Source organism: Lipotes vexillifer, unplaced genomic scaffold, assembly GCF_000442215.2.
Source record: "Lipotes vexillifer unplaced genomic scaffold, Lipotes_vexillifer_v1.1 scaffold142, whole genome shotgun sequence".
NCBI lineage: Eukaryota > Metazoa > Chordata > Mammalia > Artiodactyla > Lipotidae > Lipotes > Lipotes vexillifer.
The window spans coordinates 247,719-265,113 of NW_006795110.1; the positions used below are offsets into that span (position 1 = coordinate 247,719).

Consider the following 17,395-nt stretch of genomic DNA (forward strand, 5'->3'; position numbering starts at 1 on the left):
TTAGTACTTTGGATTTTTTATACATGCCTTTATTTAAACTTATCAGGATAACATTTCTGTCAAGGAGGTGGGTATGGTAGGAACTTTTTGATAAGTCAAAACACTGAAGCAGAGACACACAAGGTCCTACCTCAGTTTCTATCATTGGAACATGTAAATCTCTAAAAGGACTTGCTGGACGTAACTATGAAATCAGATTACAGAAGATTTCTGGTTTTTCAGTCTCCCTCTTTAACAGAGGAAACAATGGTATTATAAATAAATACAGAAACTCTTGATCTGTAAAAGTCATTGAGTCAATTCTCACAAGAGACAGCGACATGAACTGGCCGCAGGAGTAGTAAACAGGGTGTTAGAAAAGGGAGCCCACAGAAGACCTGACGAGGCTTGGACATTAGGCATGGAAATACCCTATTATATGTTAACCAGGGCTTCCCTGGTGGTACAGTGGTTAAGAATCTGCCTGGCAATTCAGCGGACATGGGTTTGAGCCCTGGTCTGGGAAGATCCCCGTGCCACAGAGCAACTAAGCCCGTGCACCACAACTACTGAGCCTGTGTTCTAGAGCCCACGAGCCAGAACTACTGAGCCCATGTGCCACAACTACTGAAGCCCGCACACCTAGAGCCCGTGCTCTGCAACGAGAGAAGCCACCACAATGAGCAGCCTGCGCACCGCAATGAAGAGTAGCCCCCGCTCGCGGCAACTAGAGAAAGCCTGTTCACAGCAATAAAGACCCAATGCAGCCAAAAATAAAATAAATAAGTAAATTTTTTTTTTTAAATATATATGTTAACCAGTCATAAGCTATAATGACACAAGCTAGGATTTGTTAGTTCACTTTTCCTTCCCTGGATCATTATACTCAGCAGAGAAGAAAAGAAAGCTGTGTTCTAATAGTGATTTCAGCACTGTCTTAAAGATCCAAGTATAGGTGTGCTCCAATTTAAGAAAACTCAGGGAATAAAAAGAATGCATGTTGCCAAATGGATAGATACAGAGGTTGGATGGAGAATTCATTTTATAGAAGGAGCCTTCACTATGACAGAATTCATCCACTGAGTTCCTTAAATTAACTCCTCTGGTGAATTGAAGATTTGGTTTGCAAAGTCAGTTATCACATAACTTTTTAGAAGTGTGTCTGCCACAGGTTTACTTTAGTAATACTATTTGTAAAATAGTTATATTTTACAATACATAGTCTGTGTACCAACATAAAGAACAGATTTCAAGAATTTTATTTTCCTGATTTTTCATAACACCATATGACCTGTGTAGGTTTACAGGTGGGTCAAAGCATAAAAGCAGGATTATGAGTACTGTCTAGAGAGAAGGAGAGACGTGATAATACCAAGAGAGGATTAGAATTAGATGGGCAAGAGATATAAAAAGGAAAAAAACACTTAAAATTTTTGGCCAGTTTTGATTTCTGCGATAGCCACCTTGCTTTGCATCTCTGGTGTACCTCTCACCTCTGACCAGTTAGTTTAATTTTTCTCTCCTGCTGATCTCCTATAAACATTTCAGCTCTTAAACGTAGAAATTATCCATGACAGTACAGATAGCATCATTTAATGAAGCAACAATAGAAGCACCAATGGCACATTCCTGGAATGATTAAGAGGTTTGATTAGCAAGTACTGGAAATAAGGGGAAAAGTACCTTATTTGAAAGTAAGAATGCAACTTTGTTAAGCACAAAGTTGATTTGTGTTGGATCATAAAGGCTATAGGCTTGGGTGGGGGTGCCCTTAAATGCCAAAGTTACAGCTAGAAAGACTGCCCTTGTCCTGAATTACCAACAACCATGGAAATTTGCAGAAGTTTCAACAACTGCAGCACTGTAGAAAATGGACAAAATTGTAAAAACTTTTCAGAACTTCTAGCAAATTGCAGTTAAACACCCAAAATATATGAAATAAATAAATTTCTAAAGGGCATCTTCCCACATCCAAAAAAAGCATCAGCTGTTTTCTTTTTTTTTTTTGCGGTACGTGGGCCTCTCACTGTTGTGGCCTCTCCCGTTGCGGAGCACAGGCTCCGGACACGCAGGCTCAGCGGCCATGGCTCACGGGCCTAGCCGCTCCGTGGCATGTGGGATCTTCCCGCACTGGGGCATGAACCCGTGTCCCCTGCATCGGCAGGCGGACTCTCAACCACTGTGCCACCAGGGAAGCCCTCAGCTGTTTTCTTCATCCTTCATGTAACAATCAGCATATTTCAAGTTCTGAAACTACCATCTCTAGATCTACTAGGACAGGCCTCTTGAAAATGTACATTTCAAGAATCATAACTTCTTTCCATTTCTTTAGATCTTCTTTAATTTCTCTCAATAATGTTTTTGTAGTTTTCAGTATACATTTTTTTCCAAATACAAATATATTTTTCTTGCCCTTCTTTTGTTAAATTTATTCCTAGATGTTTATTCTTTTTGATGCTATAACATATAAGTAGAATTTTCTTAATTCCATCTTTGTATTGGTCATTGTTATGGTATAGAGATACAATTGATTTTTGTATTTCGATCTTGTATCCTGCAATCTTGCTAAAACTCATTTATTACTTCTAACGGTTTTTAGTAGAATCCTTAGGATTTTCTGTATACCAGATAATGTCCTACTAGCCTCATAAAATGAGTTGAGAAGTGTTCCCTCTGCTTCTATTTTCTGGAAAACATTACAGGTAATTGGTATTATTTATTCCTTAAATATTTGGTAGAATTTACTGGTGAAACCATCTGGGCCTGGGCTTTTTTACAGAAATTTACACAATGATCCTAAAATTCATATGGAATTGCAAGGGACCCAGAATAGCCAAAACAATTCTAAAATAAGAAGAACAAATTTGGAGGACTCACACTTCCCAATTTCAAAATTTTCTACAGAGCTACAATAATCAAAACAGTCTGTTACTGGCATAAGGAAAGGCATATAGGTAAAAGAATAGAATTGAGAGTTGAGAAATAAACCCATACATCCATGGTCAGTTTTGGACAAGGATACCAAGACCATATGATGGGGAAAGAATAGTCTCTTCAGCAAATGGTCCTGGGATAACTGGATAACCACATGAAAAAGAATGAATTTGGAGCTTTGCTCCACACCATATAGAAAAAATAACTCAAAATAGATCAAAGACCTAAATGTAAGACATAAAACTCTTTGAAGAAAACTTAGGAGTAAATCTTTGTGACCTTGGGTTAGGCAGTGGTTTCTTAGATACAACACCAAAAGCACGAGTGACAAAAGAAAAAGTGAACTGGACTTCATTAAAATTAAAAACATTTGTGCTGCGAATGATATCTGCAAGTAAGTAGAAAGACAACCTATAGAATGTAACAAAATATTTGCAAATCACGTATCTGATAAGAATCTTGTATCCAAAATATACATAAAACTCTTACAACTTAGCAATAAAAAGACCAATAACCCAAATGAAAAACATGCAAAGGATTTGAATAGACAGTTCTTCAAAGATGTACAAATGGCCAATAAAGACATTAAAAAATGTTCAACATCATTAGTCATTAGGGAAATGCAAGTCAAATCTGCAATGAGATACCACTTCATACCCACTAGAATGGCTGTCATCAAAAAGATGAACAATAGAAGGTATTCAAGAGGATACAAAGAAATTAGAGCCCTTAATACCCTGCTAGTAGGACTCTAAAACGGTACAGCCAGTTTGGAAAACAGTTTGGCAGTTCCTCATAGTTAAACATAGAATTAAAATATGTGACCCAGAACTTCTACTCCTAAGTATATACCCAAGAGAATTGAAAATGTATGTCCACACAAGAATTTGTATGCTAATGTTCATTGCAGCATTATTCACTATAGCCAAAAGGTAGGGAAAAATCAAATGTCCATTAACTGATAAATGTAAAATGTGGTATATCCATACAATGGGATATTGTTTGACAATAAAAAGAAAGGAAGTACTGATAGAGGGTAAAATATGGATGAAACTTGAAAACATTATGCCAAGTTAATGAAGCTAGTCACAAAAGACCACATATTTTATACTCCATTTGTATGAAATATTCAGAGTAGGTACATCTATAGAGACAGAATGTAGATTAGTGGTTGCCAGGGCCCAGGAGCTTTCAAGAAAAATGAAGAGCAGTGACTGCTAATGAGTACAGGGGTTCTTTTTTGAGTGATAAAAATGTTCTAAAATTGATTGTGGTGAGGTGAACATACTAAAAGCCATTCAATGGGTAAATTGTATGGCATGTGATATATAGCTCACTAAAGCTGTTTTTGTTTTTTTAAAGAAGAGGAAGAAGCAGAGCTTCTGGGGTTTATAGTAGACTTGTTATGTACTTTAGTGACCAGAAAAGAAATTTTTTTCTGAATAATCAACCTTCTGTTTTTCTGTTCAGTGGAAAAAATGGATAAAGAAACTGAGGGATTAACTCAGAGATTCCTCAGACTCAGAATTCTGATCATTGTTTTACTCATTTAAATAATGTAGATTTTATATAGCAATCCACAGTTAAAACATCCTCTCTGCAGTACAGACTTTCTATTGTGGGTGCTTTTCACATGAAATAGAAATCAAAGACATTAGTTACCCTTCATATATAAAACACAAGTCCAGACACTTGCCAGGATGGCTTTAAAAGTCCAGCCTTAGCCTATCTTTCTAGCCTCATCACCTACCACTCCCTGCTCTAGCCAGTTCTTTTTTTTTCACAACTCCTCTGTGCCTTCCTATGTGCTCCCTCTGTCTAGAATGTCCTACACACCTCTTCTCTTCCTGGAAAACTACTTCTCCTTCAAGACACAGCTTAATTGTCACCTTCCTGGAGTTCTTCCCGACTCCCATAGACAGAATTAATTGCTCTTGCCTCTGTTTTAATGGTATTTTGTTTTCGCCTCTAGCATATCGTGTTATATTATAATGTGTTAGTTTAGCAGTCTTTGACAGCTGAGCCTTCAATAACAGAAACCAAGTGTTACTTCTGTATCCACTGAATGTACCAAGTATATGCCTGGCCCATGGTAAGAAAATAATCAATGTTGGATGGATGGATAGATAGATAGATAGGCAGATCGATAGATAGATAAATTGAGTCAGCTTGCTGGTTGTGGTCTAGAAAATGAAGCATAAAATAAGTCTTCCCTACCCAGCTTCTTGATTATCAGCAATACGTAAGTATTACCTGAGTCACTCTGGAGTGTCTAGTATCATGGAAGAACTAAATATATGTAAAAATCATGATTCCTGCCCTTAAGGATCTTATGTAATTGAACAGATAAGATTCAGATGTGTGATGTAACTAGAAAACAACATAAAATAGCATATAATAGAGTGTTTAACAATTTAGAGCAGATTATAATTGCCATCAGAGTTCAGTGAAAAAGAGACTATATTTTGTTCCCACTCTCAGGTAATAGGGCTTCAGGGCACAGCATTTCAGGCAACTAAGGGCCCTAGAAGTGCCCCCTAAGTAGATTTCCAAAATGGCAACCGGAAGCTAACAGCTACCAGCACCATGGTGGGCAAGCAGTAAGCTGCACAAATAATCCCCAAGCTGGCCTAGTCAAGGGAAAAGCAAGTCATGGCTCCTTGGAGCATTTTTAAAGCTTTTAGGCTCTCTTCTACTCAGTAGGGAATCCCTGTATCTTTATCTCTTTTACAGAACTTTTTTAAAAATCCACTTATTCCCAAGTATTTATCAAGTGCTATATTAGTTTCCTATTGCTGCTCTAACATTATCACCCATTTAGTGGCTTAAAACAACAGGAATTTATTCCCTTACAATTCTGACAGCCAGAAGTCCAAAATGAGTCTTACACAGCTAAAATCAGCATGTCAGCAGGGCCACGCTCCCTCTGGAGGCTCTAAGGGAAAAATCTGTTTCCTTGCCTGGTGTCTAGAGCTATATTCCTCGCTCATGGTCCCTTCCTCCATCTTCAAAGCCAGCAGCGCAGCTTCTTCTTTCTGACTCTGCTTCCACTGCGTGGCCTTCTCTTTTGTGTCAACTCTCCCTCTGCCTCCCTCTTATAAGGACACTTGTGATCACATTAAGGGCATACCCAGATAATCCCGGATAATCTCCCCATCTCAAGATCCTTAACTTACTTACATCTGGGCATTAAAACGTGGACAGCTTTGGGGACCACTATTCATCCTTCCATGAGTACCTACTACATAGCCAGCACTGTGCTAGGCACTTTATACCTCTGCTACACTTATTGTATCATAGTTTCTCTCTCCTGCCACACTGTAAACTCCTGGAAGAGAGAGTCCTATTGCTTTCCCTCTCACGATACTTAGCATGTGGCCTTATTTGTAATGTTATATAGACACCCTGTAAATGATCAATGAATGATATGAGCCACGCACTGTCACATAGTCGAATTTAAATTAATTTCATTCAAAAAATGTTTATTGAGTCAGAGAGGGCAGTGGTCTTTGATATCAGAATAGTCAGATACAATTCAGCAAACAGTTGTTGAACTCCTACTGTGAGCCTGATACCTTGCTGGTTTTTAAAGATAAGGATAGGAATAAGGCTATCCTGCCCCTGAGGAGAAATAGTGAGCAACTAAATGTGCCTGGGCTGGCTAAGAAAGGTCTGGTTGGTGGAGAAGCCATGTCCCAGTCCACGGGCACCTTTGAGGGGTGCAGGTTAGTGGATGCACCATCCAGAAGGAACCCCAGGGATCATCTAGCACCACCACCACCATCACCCCCAATCAACACCCCACCTTCACCTCCCTGTCTGCTGTTGAAATTCCCTCTCCATCATCACTGCCTAGCATTCCCTAGCCTCATTGCATACCTCTCATCGCAGGGAGTTCACTTTCCCCAGCAGCAGCCCATTTGACCCTCAAGCCATTCTAAAAGTTAAAATTCTTTCTGCCCTTGAGCTAAAATAATGCTTTTCCCAGCTCTTCTGCCTCCTGCAACCACATAGAATAGTCTGCTTTCTTAGTCCAGCACAACCTTTCAGATATTTATAGAGACTCCCCTGAGTCTTATCTTCTTATTCATCCGTTTATTCAGTCAACAGATGCTCTCTGGGGACTTCCCTGGTGGTCCAGTGGTTAAGACTCCGCGCTCCCAATGCAGGGGGCCCAGGTTCGATCCCTGGTCAGGGAACTAGATCCCACACACATGCCGCGAGTAAGAGTTCTCAAGCCGCAACTAAGGGATCCCTTGAGCCGCAACTAAAAGGAGCCCGCCTCCCGCAACTAAGACCCGGCACGACCAAATAAATAAATATTTTTAAAAACGCTCTCTGAACATCTCTTGTGTGCCTGCCACTGTGCTAGGCACTGGAGATACAGACACAAGTGTAACCAAAGTCTGTCCTCAAGGAGCTCCCAGTCTAGCCGGGAGGCAGCCATGTGAATAGTGTGACAGGGCAAGTGTTCTGGCAGAAGGAGATACAGTGGGCTGTGGGGTTTGGGGCTGGAGACCAACCAGCTACACCCAGGGCTCTTAAGAGGTCAGAAAGGTGCTTTTTGAGCTTGGTCTCATCCATTCACTCAGTATTTATTGAATACCTACCGGACATCAGGTACTCTGCTAGGTGCGAGGGATACAATAATGACCTAGGAATTTACCAGGCAGAGTATGCCAGGAAAAAGGATCAACATTTGCAAAGTCAAGTAGGCCTTCACTTATTTAAACATTTGTTTTGGTTGTTGAATTTTTACTGTATTCCAGGCAAAGATGCTAGGCTCTGAAGATATAGAGATACAGACACTGTCCCTGACTTCAAGAAGCTTGTGGTGAACTGGGAGATACTGCCAAGTAAACTAGCATTCTGACTTAATGTGGTTAATGGTTGTAATAGGCACAGGGTACTAGGGAAGTGTAAACTAAGACAATAAGCTCAGCGGGGCTGTGGGGAGGTACTGTGTTCAGAGCAGGCTTTGTTGAAGTATTGAGTCTGTTGTGATGCTTGAGCTGAGTGTTCAGGGGCAAAAAAGTGTAAGCCAGGCAGATACAAGGGAAAAGGATAAGGAAAAGGGAACTGAACATGCAGAGGTGGGAAGGCATGAGAGAATAAGATTTGTGAGGAGATTTGGCAAGAGTTGAGTATGGCTGAGTCAGGAAGTTGGTATGGGCCAGTGGCAGGAGGTGAGGCTGGGAACTGAGATGAGGCCAGATCCTTAAGGACCTTGTGTACTATACTGAAGTGTTTGGGCTTTATCCTGAAGGCAGTGGGGAGCCAGGAAAGATCATTAAGCAGAGAAGTGACAGAATCAGATTTTTCTTTGATTGACAAAGATAACTCTGGCCACAGTGTGCAGGATTAAATCCAGGGGATGAGAGTAAAGGCAGGAAGACGGGTTAGAAGGCTGGTGCAGTCATCCAGGGGAGTGATAATGAGGGCAGTGGCAGAGGAAACAGGAAGGAGGAGCCAGAAGGAGGATTTATGAAATAGAATCATCAGGGAGAGGAAGACAGAATAATCAAAACTGTCAGTAGGGTTGCCAGTTTTAAAAATGACAGTAGGATTACAGGAGGAAAAGTGGGTTTCAGGAGTGATGATGAATTCATTGTTGGTCATGGCGTCCCTGCTCTGGGGTACCTGAGAGGCAGCACGATGTCTGGTAATCAGAGTCTGGAGTGCAGCAGAGTGATCTGGCCCTGAATGAGAATGGCATGTGGAAGCAACAGTCCTTAATTCAACAAATATTTATTCAGTGCCTAAATGTCTTATACACGGGAGGAGGTTCTTGAGTTTCCTGGGGTTACAAAGAAGAGTAAGACAGTCTCTGCCCTCCAAGAGCCCTGCCTCGTCAAGAAAACAGATGTAGAAACAAACAACGATAAGGCAACAATAGAGGTCTGCACAGGATTTTGTTTCGGGAGCACTGACAAGAAGCACCTAACCTGAGGGAGAAGAGGGAAGGCCTCCTAGATTTAAGTGCTGTCTCAGCTGAATCTTGAAAAACAGGAGTTAACCATACAAAGAAAGAGAGGGAAGGGTCTGGGCAAAGGGGACAGCAAAATCAAAGTCAGGGAGGTGGGGAAAAAAATGCAGTGTATACATTTCAGTATTGCTAGAGTACAAAATACCAGAGATGAAACTAGAGTACATAAGGGCTGGGTCATGGAAGCCCTTATCTGCCATGTTCAGGTAGTTTGGACTATCAGCAATGGGGAACCAGTGTAGGTTCTAAGGAGAATGACATGGTCACAGCTGCATACAAGTGGTTCACTCTGATGATTGTGTTTCCTCCCCTAGAATACAAGCTCCATGAGGACAAAGATTTTTGTCTCAGTGCCTAGAATAGAGAGCATCTAGCAGACACTCAGTAGATATTTGTTGAATGAGGGAATTAACATAGAGCATCAATGTGAGGGGCCAAGATTAACGGCAGGGAGATTGTGACAATAATCCAATAATCCAGAGTGTAAATGATGAAGGCCTGGCCTGAGGTTGGCAGTGGGAGATGCAAAGAAGGTGCTGGAGTCAAGAACTATGTACTAAGCTTTGTAGGTAGATGGTGACACCTGCAATGATTTTATCCTCCTTTTATTTAACATACTGACAGTCTGCTGTGTCCTGGATACTTCTAGATGCCAGGGATGCAAAGATAATTAAGATATATGCCCTGCTCTTAGGAAGCTCTCAGTTTAGTGGGGTAGACAGACCAACCTGTGGAAAGATAGATATGGTACAATGTATGTATTATGTATTCATCCTATGATAGAGTTCTGGACTGGTGGGGGCACCATGTGGAAATGGCTAACCCATGTGGGGAAAGGCTTCATGGTTGTGACATTCGAGCTGGTTGTCAGACGCAGAAAAGGGTCTTGCCAGTCAGAGCAGGGAGAGTATGGAATTTGGGGTGAAGAATCACGTGCGGGTATGTAGAAGTGTGAAAGGGTTTGGTCAGGTTCCAGGACCAGTGAGAAGCTGGGTGTGGCTCTGCTACAGGGATGGCAAATAAGTTTTACCTCATGTGCTAACTGCACATAATGCTGATTCTACCTCCTAGATGTTTCTTGACTCCAACCCCTTCTTTGTACCCCCCACTGCCAATCTCAGACCAGGCCTTCATAAAAGGCTGTATTAAGAAAGATTCTGAGGCCCCATCGGGGCTTAATGGGAAAAAGTAATGTGATCAATTAGCAATGTCTGCCATGGGTGAAATAAAGAGGAATGGCAAGTATGCATGTCACATCCCTGGGCTAGAGGGTAGGAAGTTGGGAATGGCAGGAACTGGTACCTTAGAGTCCAGTTTCGAGACTGCTGAGATTGAAGTACTTATGAGCTAGAGGTGTTCAGCCGATTGGTAGATAGAGAACTCAGAAGATAGGTCAGTGAAGGAGATGTAGATTTTTGGAGTTATCTGTGAGCAGAGCAGAAGCAGATAAACTTTTCCTGTAATGGTCCAGAGAGTAAGTATTTTAGACTTTGCAGGCCACAAGGTGTCTGTTGTACCTATTCAACTTTGCTGTTTTAGCTTCAGAGCTAGCATAGACGATATTTAAGTGAGTGGGTATGGCTGTGTTCTGATAAATCTTTATTAACAAAAACACATCAGGCTGGATTTGGCTTGTGGGCTATGTAATGTAGACGATATACAGCATACAGTCACAGGATGTAATATAGTCTAGTTGGCACCAGACAAGACTTGGGTTTCAGTCCCAACTCTGTACATACTAATTTTGTGACTTTGGACAAGTTTCCCCCTCTATAAAATAGAGCTTCATGCTAGTACCTGCCTTATGTGCTTCCTGTGAGGAATAACTTAACGGAGCTATTCCATAGCAGCACTAATTACAGTACCTGACACATGGTAAATGCTCAATAAATGTTTGCAATTATTCATATCGTTATTACTATCGGGATTGTTCATGTTGTTAGAGATTTCAATTACGAGCATAAGAATGGATAAGATCACTGAGGAAAAGTGGGTGGGGCAGAGTGAAGAGAGAGCATCAACATTTACGGGGCAAATAGGAAGAAGCCAGAGAAGAAACTGGCAGCATGGTAGAACGGGACTCAGAAAGAAGTAGTGTACAGGAATCTAAGGAAGGAAACTCTTTTAAGAAAGGGATGAGAGGAAAATGTCCACATTAGAAAAGTGAGCAAAGGACATGAAAAGGCAGTTATCCAAAGACATATAAAGAGGCAATAAACATATAAAAAGTTGTTCATCTTCACTGGTAATCAAAGACATGAAAGCAAAATTGTGTGTTTTTGTTGTTCGTCTGTGAGATTGGCAAAGATTTAAAAGATCGAACAGTGTTACGAAGGCTATGGGGAAACAGGCACTCCTGTGTACTTACTGCTGGGAATGCAAATTTTTTTGGACTTCCCAGAGGACACTTTAACAATATGTATCAAAATGAAAAATAAGCACATTTTATGAGACAGCAATCTTACTTCTGAGAATTTACCCCAAAGGAGATAGAAAATTGTACAAGTGGATTTTTAAAACACATGTAACAACATTGGTCCCAGCATCATGATAGCAGAAACAATCTAAAATATTCAACAGTAGGAGAATTATTACGGCAGATACACACAGTGGAATAGTATTCAGCCATTAAAAGTTATGACATAGCTCTATACTTATTGACATGGAAAGATGTCCATGACATATTATGGAAGGTTATAAAGCAGCAATGTAACATTTTCTTCATTAAATAAAACTTTGCTTCCTAGCAAACGGTGGTTTTGGTTTTTTTCCCTGGTAGTGAGATTTCAGGTCATTGCACTTTTTGTTAAAGTTTAAATAGTTGAACATATTTTATTGAGCATGTGTCATTTATAGAAACAGTAACAAGTAGTGTTCTGGTAAATCAGATCTCTGAAAAAAAGTGAAGCCCTAAATTTGTAGCATTTGCTAATTTCAGTGATATAAATAATCCCAAGGGCTTGCAAAATTCCTGAATATTGAATAGTCAGATCTCACTAGCTGACTATGACACAACACTGACAATGACTCTATTTCAAACAAAAGAAAAAATCAGGGTATGTTTACTAGTGTCAGATGCTGATCAAATAAGTTGAAGATTAAAAATTACTTGTCACTGGTGAACCTGGTAAAAGGGGTGTAAGTGGAACAGACAGTTGCAGAGTAAATGGGAAAGAAGGAAGTGGAGAAAGCAAGCAATTTTGTAGAAAACCAAAGGAAAGAAATAGTCACTTGAGGGAGATAATCAAGGAAAGTTTAATTGGGCAGGGTGGGGGGAGGTTTGGGAAGAAATACCAAACAGGAGAAGTAAGAACTTTTTCATTTCTTACTTTTGAATAACCTTTAGAGTTCACAGTGTGCACGTGAATGTTCTTGAAACAACCCTTAGAGTTGGTGTTATCATTCCTGTGTTGTGTGTGGGGAACCTGAGGCTCAGAAAGGGGAAGTGCCTTGCCTCAAGTGTCACAGAGAGTGAGCCATATTTGTGTATGCCTGTTGGAGTCCACCCACTGGTTAAGCCCTGAAAATACCAAGATGGAGAAAATGTGGCCACTAAAACCTATACCCCAACCCTTCTTCAGCCTGGGTCTTCCTCTCCCATGGTTTTAGGTTCTTTTTCTGCTCACCTTCGGTAGGCCATGGTAAGCCATGAACCTGGATATGGATTGTTTGTCCCTGCTTTGGAGGAGAGGAGAAGAAAGTCTAGCATGGGAGGGCAAGGGTTACTAGTGACAATGAAGTTGAGTCTGTTGAGGACTGAGAAGGGTCTGTGGGATTTGGCAATCAAATGATTACTGGTATAATTTTCAGTGCTGTAAAAAGAGAAGACTGAAGAGCAAATGAATGATGAGAGAAAATAAAGGCAGTGGAGAAGGAGACAGGTTGAGAGAGAGAGAAGGGGAATTATAGATGAGGCTTAGTAAAATATGGATAATTTTTAAAGCACTTCTTTGTAATGCTCAAATTATCCCAAATTTGGCCAATAGAGCCCCTTCAAGCCAGCTCCTATGTGTTTTTCACATGACCCCATCAGTTCTTTAGTGCATCTTTGCTTTCTGGTGAACAATGTTTCCCCAATTCACAATGGAATCAGCCAGTTCTCTCAGGAGCTCTGGTTCCTGAGAATAGGAAATGGTATTTCAGTACCACAGTCTAGGCGTTAGGTATGCTCAGTGCTACTGATGTGCATTGCTTTTAGGCCTTTTCTGTAGACTGGGCTAGGAAATAGATTTTTTAGAAATTGTGAAAGTATTAATGGAAATGGATTATAGTGGTAAAATAATAATGATAATGATAATAATAATCCATTAGTCCGACGGGGAGGGTGAAGGGTAAGCTGGGACGAAGTGAGAGAGTCGCATGGACATATATGCACTACCAAATGTAAAATAGGTAGCTAGTGGGAAGCAACTGCATCACACAGGGAGATCAGCTCCGTGCTTTGTGACCACCTAGAGGGGTGGGATAGGGAGGGTGGGAGGGAGATGCAAGAGGGAGGGGATATGGGGATATATGTATACATATAGCTGATTCAGTTTGTTATACAGCAGAAACTAACACACCATTGTAAAGCAATTATACTCCAATAAAGATATTATAAAAGTAATAATCCATTAGTCCAAAGCGATATTCTGAAGCAGGGGGGGTGGGGGGAGATCTTCTTTCCAGAAGAATACTAGCTAATAAACGTAGATGGAAGATAGAATAGAAAATCACTGTTTTGCAGCCCCCAGTATAATAATTGATTTTGGCAAAGATCATCAAATTGCTGGTAAAACCACTGGGTAAAAAGTTCTTGGGGAACAGGATATTCACACAGTCTCAAATTATCACCCCGCAGATTCCTTGATAATTACAAATGTACATTTACAATGGGAAAATCTGGCAGTCACTAGGTTAAACAAGTGTTTAAACCCAGCATTGTCAATACCAGGACAACCTGACATTGTGCCTTCCGATGTAATGTAATAAGAAGTACAGAACACCACTTATGAAATATTCTTGCCCAAAATGTTTAACCTGAATCTAAATATGCAGAAACACTTAGACAAACCTAGAATGTGGGACATACAGTAAGTCAACTGGCCAGGACTCTCCAAAAAGCCATTATCATGAAAAACAAAAGAAGGTTAAGGAATTGTTCTAGAATAAAGAGAACAATGAGCTCTAACAATCAAAGACAGCGTGTCAACCTTGAATGGATTCTGAATGAGGGGTGGGGTGGGTCACAAACAGCTATGAAAGACGTTTTTGGAATAATTTGGTAAATTTAAGTATGTAATATACTTTAGATGATATTGAATTAATGTTGATTTTTCTTGGGTATGATAATGTGGAAGACTTTCTTAGGGGATGCATGCTGAAGTATTTAGGAGTGCAGTATCCTCATATTTGTGTCTTACTTTCAAATGGGTCAGCAATAAGTGGGGGGGGAGAGAGAGAGAGAGAGAGAGCGCTGCACATATGTGCACGTGTGCATGCGTGCTTGCATGTTTGTGTTTGAAGAGAGAACAAATGTGGAAACTAGTAGCAATTTGTGAATCTAGGTGAAAGATACATGATTGCTTGTTCTATTCTTTCAGCTGTTCTATAGGTTTGAAAGTTTTTGAAATAAAGAGAGAAACACTTCTTTTTAGAACCTTTGAAAATGTATGGTTGAAATTGAACAAGTGGTGCTGAGACAGTTGGATCCACAGATGCAAAAAGATAACATTAGACCCTTGCCTCATACCATACACAAAAATTATCTCAAAATGGATGAGACCTAAATGTAAGAGCTAAAATTATAAAACTTTTGGAAGAAAAAAGGAGAAAATCTTTGAGACTTTGGTAAGGCAACGATTTCTTAGATGCAACAACAAAAGCATGATCCATAAAACAAAAAATTGATAAACTGGACTTCATCAAAATTAAAAACTTATACTTCAAAAGACATCATTATGAAAGTTAAAATACAAGTCATAAACTGGGAAAAATAATTTGCAAATTACATATCTGATAAAGGGCTCATATCCGTAATATACAAAGAACTCTTACAATTCAATAATAATAAGACAGACAACCCAATTTAAAAATAGGCAAAAGATTTGAATAGACATTTCACCAAAAAGATATATGAACAGTTAATAAACACATGAGAAGATGCACAGTATCACTAATCATTAGGGAAATGCAAATTAGAATCAAAATGAAATACTATTATACCCCCCAAGAATGGCTGTAACAAAAAGACAGACAGTAAATGTTGAGAAACTGGAACCCTCATACACTGCTGGTGGGAATGCAGAGTGGTGCAGACACTTTGGAGAACAGTTTAACACTTTCTTAAGAAGTTAAATATAAAATTATCATACATCCCAGCAGTTCCACTCCCAGTAGAAATAAAAACATATATCTGGGCTTCCCTGGTGGCGCAGTGGTTGAGAGTCCGCCTGCCAATGCAGAGGACATGGGTTCGTGCCCCGGTCCAGGAAGATCCCACATGCCGTGGAGCGGTTGGGCCCGTGAACCATGGCCACTGAGCCTGTGCGTCTGGAGCCTGTGCTCTGCAACGGGAGAGGCCACAACAGTGAGAGGCCCGCATACCGCAAAAAACAAACAAACAAAAAAAAAAACATATATCTACAGAAAGACTTACATGTGAATGTTCATAGCAGCTCTATTCTGTTCTGTTCTGTTTGGTTATTAATAATGACCAAAAAGTGAGAACAACCCAAATGTCCATCTGCTAGTGCATGGATAAACAAAATGTGGTATATCTATATAACAATACTATTCAGGGATTTAAAAAAGGAAGGAAAAACTGATACATGCTACAATGTGAATGAACCTCAAAAACATGCTCAGCAGTCATGCTCACAGGCATTTACCCAACTGAGTTGAAAACTTAATGTCCATACAAAAACCTGCACACAAATGTTCATAGCAGCTGTATTCATAATTGCCAAATCTAGAAGCAACTAAGAAGTCCATCAATAGGTAAATGGATAAGCAAACTCTTAACATCCATGCAATGGAATATCATCATCTATAACAAATGAGCTACTATGTACTGTATAATTGAAATTAGCTAAGAGTATAACAAATATTCTCACCAAAAAATAAAAAAGATAAATACGTGAGGTGACGGATGTGCTAATTAATTAGGTGGGAGCAGTCCTTTCACAATGTACATGTATATCAGATCACCAAGATGTACACTTTAAATATCTTACAATTCTATGTCAGTTATACCTCAGTTAAGCTGGTATTTTAAATGACCTATCAAGCCATGAAAAGACATGTAGAAAATTTAAATGCATATTGCTAAGTGACATAAGCCAATCTGAAAAAACTACATACTATATGATTCCAACTATATGACATTCTGGAAAAGGCAAAACTATAGAGGCAGTAAAAAAAAAAAAAAAAAAAAGATAGGTGATTGCCATGGTCTTGGATGAGAGGGGAGGAATAATTAGGTGGAACACAGGGGATTTTTAGGGCAGTGAAACTATGATGTGATTCTGTAATGGTGAATACATGACATCATATGTTTGTCAAAACTCACATGACTGTACAACACTGAGTGAACCCTAATGTAAGCTATATATTTCAGTTAATAGTAATATATCAATACTGTAACAAATGTAGCATGCTAATGCAAGATGTTAATAGGGGAAACTGTATGCAGGGGAGAGGGTATATGGGAATTCTCTGTCCTATCTGTTCTATTTTTCTGTAAAACCAAAACTTCTTAAAAAAAAAACTATTAATTAAAAAAAACATTATGCTAAGTAAAAGAAGCCAGAGAGAAAAGACCACATATGTATGCTTCCATTTATGTAAAATGTCCAGAAAGGCAAATCTATAGAGACAGAAAGTAGATTAGTGCTTGACTGGGTCTGGGGGTAGAAACAGAGATCAGCTATAAATAGGCATGAGGAGTCTTATTGGAGGGATGAAAATGTTCTAAAAGTGGATTATGGTAATGGTTGCCCAACTCAGTAAATTTATTAAAAATCATTGCATTGTATACTTAATATGGATGAATTTTATGGTATCTAAATTATACCTTGATAAAATGGTAAAGGTATGCATTTGATCTCACAGCTTAAAACTGTTTGTTATACATTAGTTCCTTATAACTGTGAATCATATAAATAATGTATAGTGAGATCCCATGTTCATTGATCAGAAAACTTAATATTGTTTGGATGACAGTACTCCCAAGTTGATCTACAGATTCAACACAATCTCTGCCAAAATCCCAGCTGGCTTTTTGTAGAAATTGACAAGCTGATCCTAAAATTCTTGTGGAAATGCAAGAGACCTAAAATAGCCAAATCTTGAAAAAGAACAAAGTTGGAGGATTCACACTGTAATCAAGACAGTGTGATACTGGCATAGAATAGGCATATTGATCAATGGAATAGAATTGAGAGTTCAGAAATAAACCCTCACATTTATGGTCAATTGATTTTTGACAAAGATACTAAGACAATTCAATAGGGAAAG

At 39.5% G+C, this 17,395-nt stretch overlaps 1 protein-coding gene and 1 non-coding gene across 4 annotated transcripts in view; both read left to right on the top strand.

Moving 5' to 3' along the window:
- Positions 1-17,395, top strand: part of HDAC8 (histone deacetylase 8) — a 247,051-nt gene that overhangs the window by 25,634 nt on the left and 204,022 nt on the right. The window lies entirely within an intron of this gene.
- TRNAG-CCC (transfer RNA glycine (anticodon CCC)) lies at positions 7,040-7,112 on the top strand. The gene has a single exon. It is a non-coding gene; the product is annotated as a tRNA-Gly (tRNA).